General features: G+C 40.4%; 1 protein-coding gene across 1 annotated transcript in view; it reads left to right on the top strand.

Moving 5' to 3' along the window:
- Positions 1-5,194, top strand: part of LOC104133098 (PR domain zinc finger protein 2) — a 22,271-nt gene that overhangs the window by 14,373 nt on the left and 2,704 nt on the right. The gene's annotated exons all lie outside the window — the stretch shown is intronic.

Raw genomic sequence — 5,194 nt, forward strand, 5'->3', positions numbered from 1 at the left:
CGCTCTTCACTTAATAAAAGAATGAGTTGATACCATGCAGTTTTGCAGTTTACAGGGCAGTACAGCAATATGTAAAACTTACATTTTAGGTCACTCAAACTAGATTGGAAAAAAACCCCAAACCTTCTAAACATTTTCTGAACTTTCTATTAGCTTAGAGGTAGCATTCAAGTAGAGGTTTGCTATTGCCAGCCAGACTGCTGACTTCTCTTTAGTGTTTATTCACTGAGGGCAGGCTCCCAATGTGAATCTGTAGCCAGCTTAGTTTTCTCCAGACACTTTATCTTGGGATGGCACTGCCTTTGCCCGCAGTCACGCTACTTCATTAACGTAAGTGTGCTTTTGGAGTTACTCTGACATTTTAAATTTCTCCCTCATTGAATCTTTACTGCAAATGTTTTAGCCCTGTTAAAGACTGGCATTCACATATTTCAAATTTGTTTTCTGATGGATGATACTGCACTTTGGAAAATGATTGTACTGCTAAAAGAGGCTGAGCACTGCTGAGAGAATAACAAATACTTTGCCTCAGCATCGGAAATATCCTTTTGTTCCTTTGACCGTCTTCTCTTGCAACGTGATGAATTTTATCCTAGTAGGTCTTGCCAACAAGATCGTGCTGCCAAGCAGCTCTTTCTGAAGACTATTGGAGCAGCCTGTAAGGATCAGTTTTACTGGTCTGTCTGGGATTTGTTGCAGTGTGAGATTTTGAATTTGGGATGCGAGGCTCCTCAAAGAGCATCTTCAGCAGGGATTATTTGCCCCTGCAGCAGCCACTTAGATATGTGTGTGCTGTGCCTTTCCCTGTGTGCTCTGGGATTGTTTATTAGCTTCAGTTCAGTGTTAGCAGTACCAGTCCCAGGCAAGCTTCTGGAAATTCATGTTGGTGTCTGCACTGTATGCTAGTTGGAGGGAGTGTTACACCAGAAATGGCATTACCTCCAGGCTGCCTCTGCATAAAGGCTTGCTGCTCTACCTATTGGGGGCCAGCGTAGAAGTAGTTTTGGGCTTGGGTGTCGTGCAAAGCGGGGCACCGGGACCTGAGCTGGTACAGAACCACTGAGTTGTTTCTGCCCTGCAGGCAGTTCCAGGAACACAGTGCAGACGTGCTCAAACTAGTTCTGCACAAGCTGGGTTGGGATGGTTTGTATTAGTAATCCCAGCTTCATGCTGCTTGGAAGTAACCAGACTTTTTCCAGGACTAAGTTAGTCCAAGAAGCATCGCAACCATGGTTCAGCGGTATGCTTCTGCTGTTCCTTGATTGTCACTGCACCTGTGACACAGGGGACTTGGCGGGTAATTTTAAGAGGTGGCTGTAGAAATGTCTGAGCTACTTCACTATGCAAAAACTAGGTTATAATGTGAAGTTTAACTTTGCTTCATATTGGGGGGAAAAAAGCTTACAGATCTGTAATAATGAATGTTTGTTAAAAGCACATACTGATATTCCAGTTATTTTTTGAACCATCTATTTCCATATATGTTATTCTTCCACCTTTTAGAGAAGTGATATGTAAGGAAAATTCTGATCTTGTGAACCTGTGATGATTTTTGAAGTGAAAGCTTGGTGTGAAATTGGACAGTTTTCACTACCCTTAAATGGCCAGCATTCAGTCAGCATACCAGTAAATCAGGTCAAGATTTAGAAAGTTACATTGTGTGCTTTTAATCACACAAGTGGACTGTTCTTGTAGTTTAATAGGGATATTTTAAATGCAATATTCTGTTTAATTTCTTGTCCATTCCAAGAATATGAAACCAAAGGAAGGCATTGAGAAAGCTTGTTTTGCCTACTGCTTTGTAAACTTATTTTTCATTATCTAAAGTGACAAATTTATAGTAACCAAACTTTTAAAATAAAGTTATTGTGAAAAAATTGGAAGTTAAGTGGCAAGAGACTGACAGCATGGGTAGCAGAAATATAATGTAGAGGAGGAGGTTTAGAATGTGTGATCTCAAGGGCCAGTTACTATGTTAAAGCATTTAAATATTGCTATTGTATCAGGTTACTGTCCTATACCGTAGAAACCGCAGGGAAAATTCATACCTTGGAAAAAAATTGTGCTGTTTTCTTTACAAAATATGGTTGCTTATATGTCTGCTTTTTATTTAAAGGTTTTGTTTTGTCTTGCCTTCTCTATCAGAGTCGGTGCTGTTCTTGTAGGGTCTGTATCAGTCTTAGATTCACATCACACCTTACTGAGAACCGAGACAAAAGCAAGCATGTGATAAATAACGTCTTAAATGTCCTTCTCTTTCTGCATGTAATGTGTTCTGGTGTATGCACTACCATTTCAAAACTGTTGTAAATTTACCGGCCCAGGTATGTACACATGGTTCCTTCCTCATCTTTATCGTAATTCATAAATTTAGGGGAATTCCATTTGGTGATAAACAAACAGCAGAGTTCTTATTTACCCCCAAAAGAGAACTAGTGGCTTGAATGTCGTTTTGTTCTGCTTTACCTTGAAGCATTTAAAATGTCATAGCTATTAATTTTTTCCCCAAGGTTTTCTTCAGCTTTTTGTGGGTTTCTAATTTGGAAGTTAAACAGGCTGATTTCCAAGCTTCATTGCTAAGATAAGCAAAGTCCAAATTTGCTTGGTGTAAAAGAGCCTCAAAACTACAGCTCTTTAACTTCCCTGTTCTCTGCTGTAAGTGAATAGTAATCGGGTAGAAGTGAGCACAAGCAAATGTTTTTCTCTTCCATCTTCATCTGTAGGACTGAGGATATTTGTAGGCTGCTTTGCATATGCTTTCCCCACGATGCATATATGAGTGTTGTGATATTTTGATGAAACAGCTTAAATTCATTATGGGATTTCAGAAGTTCTTCCTGCCTCTCCTGATGAAGTGAGCTGGTGGAATAGTGTTGTTCTGCACATAGTGCAGGACTTTGTAGTTCTTGAAGAAGTACAATTGCAGTGGAAACTCTGTTTCAAAAAGTCTTCTCAATAACCTTGGCTGTGAAATTGCCCTTGATAAAGGTGAAATTAATTTGTTCATGGAAGAGTGTTTTGTCAAACAGGTTTAGAGTAACTCAAGAACCTCCCTGACACATAGGAATGCGATGTAACATGGGGTTATACAGAGTGAAAAATGCACACAAGTACTAATGCCACAAAGTGTGGCTGCATTTGGGGAGGTAAGGCCACATCCAGGTGCTAAAGCACAGTATCACAGTGAAATGCAGTGTCTGTGGTGAAAAATAGATACTCTGATAAGGTCAGACAGGCAAATGCTTATCTCAGTCTGTACAAGACACGCTGCAGTGCTTGTACGTGTACAATGAATTGAATTTTAGACAATCTGTGCTAGAAATTCGTAGGATATAACTTGTTGGGATATTACTCTTGACAATAACAAATTTTGCAATGACTTTAAACCTTTTGAACAGAAAATATTTGGGTTAAGGAATGCTGAATGTTGCAGTTAAAACACAAAGCACCAAAAAGCACATGGGAGTTACTAACTTAGTGAGCCTTTCCAAGATTCCTACCTTTTTTAACCAAGCTATCCCAACCTGACACTACTACACAAACAATCTGTAATTGGTTGGAGGAAGTTGATTTTTAGAGTTGATTTTTTTTATTTTTTTTTTTTTTTTAGTTTAGGTTTTTAGAGGGTGTCATCAGTAAGAGGTGGCTGTGTGTTCTCTAGTGGCAGAGTAGCGGTGGAAGTGGCACTTGGGCATTGCCAGTGAGGGAGCCACTTTAGTTGTCTGGTTTTGAAGCCGCTGCCTCATCTCATTGTAGAAGAACAAGGTTCGAGGGCTTAATTTAGAGTCTAGAGTAGTTACACCAAAACTAAATTCGTCAAGTTGAATATTAGTTCCAGCCATGCAGTTAACAAATTGCATGCTCGTTATCATCCTGTGTTTGCATTGCCTAAAATTTGTGCCAGCCCTTTTCTCTGCGCTTGTATATTGTTTCGATGAGAAGTTGTTTGCATCAGACAACTCTTTTTCATTCTTTGCTGCTGAACAGCTGCAAAATGGGGCCATGCAAATAGATTTACCACTATTTATCCTATCAGGCCTCCAGAACTGTTAAGGAAGCCAAACCGTAGGCTTGGCTTATATTATAACTTAAAACACTTCATAGTTGTTGGGATCTTGCATCTCTTGTTGTTCCAGTGTCTGGGGGTATAAAGATAACTACCACCTTTATCAAGTGCTGGGAGATCTTCAATAAAAAAAAAAGTGCTTTAGAAGAAACAAATATTCCTATTGTTCGGGATACAAAAATTCCCTTTGGCTTCAGACTTGAAATAATAGTCTAAGGGTACCCTTTGCTCTAACGTAATGACTCTAAAAATAGTATCTTATCTCCACGAGCCCAACGTTCATTAAGCCCTGGAAAGAGAGGGACTGTAGTTGAGGTAAAGGCAGGCATTTAAGTTGATTTTTCTTGCTTTTGGATGGAATGCTTCAGGAAATGGCGAGATACTGGTGAAGATTTTGAAAATAGGTGCAAGTATGTCCCTAGTCCGCAAACTTGGGGACTTAATAGTTTGATAATGTTTTAAGGAGCATGTGAAATAATCAGAGAAGCCACTATTGATCGGTTTGGTGACAGTGCTGGGAATGCGAGTCCTAACTGCAGTGATGCCTGCTTGACTAATTTGCTCTTCCCTGTGCATTTTTTCGATTGGATAAAAAACCAGAAATGATAAAATCAGAATGACAAACAAATCTTTCATTATTGTGATTAAGTGGATCTGTTAGACATGTAGTAATTATCTGTTTTCTGCTGTATTCCCTTTCACTCGCTGCGACAGTCTTTTCCTCTGTCTTTAGATTTTGTTCCAAATTCCAACTTTAGTGGATGACCGAACAGTTTTACTCGTTATTTAACACTTTGGGTAAGGTAGGTGCGTGTCTGGCTCGAGTAGGGCTGACAGCGCCCTGAGAGGAATCAAACTGTAAATAGCAATAATAAAAGATCATTGCCGCGGCTTCAGCCCGCCTGGGTTCAGATCAATGTCACGATTCGAGACAAATCCGAATTTGGGGCGTTGCAGCTCGAAGCTTCGACTCTGTTTAGCGAGCGTGTAGTATTGTGTAATTAATTAACGATACTGGCGGAAGGGGCCGCTTGCTCGGTGGCAAGGCATCCTCGTTCCAGTCGGAAAGGGGGGGGTAGGGGAGGGTGGGTGCTCCCCGTTTCGGCGGGGGTCGCTTGGGTCCCGGGG

The sequence above is a fragment of the Egretta garzetta genome, unplaced genomic scaffold, assembly GCF_000687185.1.
Source record: "Egretta garzetta isolate BGI_Z169 unplaced genomic scaffold, ASM68718v1 scaffold69, whole genome shotgun sequence".
Lineage (NCBI taxonomy): Eukaryota > Metazoa > Chordata > Aves > Pelecaniformes > Ardeidae > Egretta > Egretta garzetta.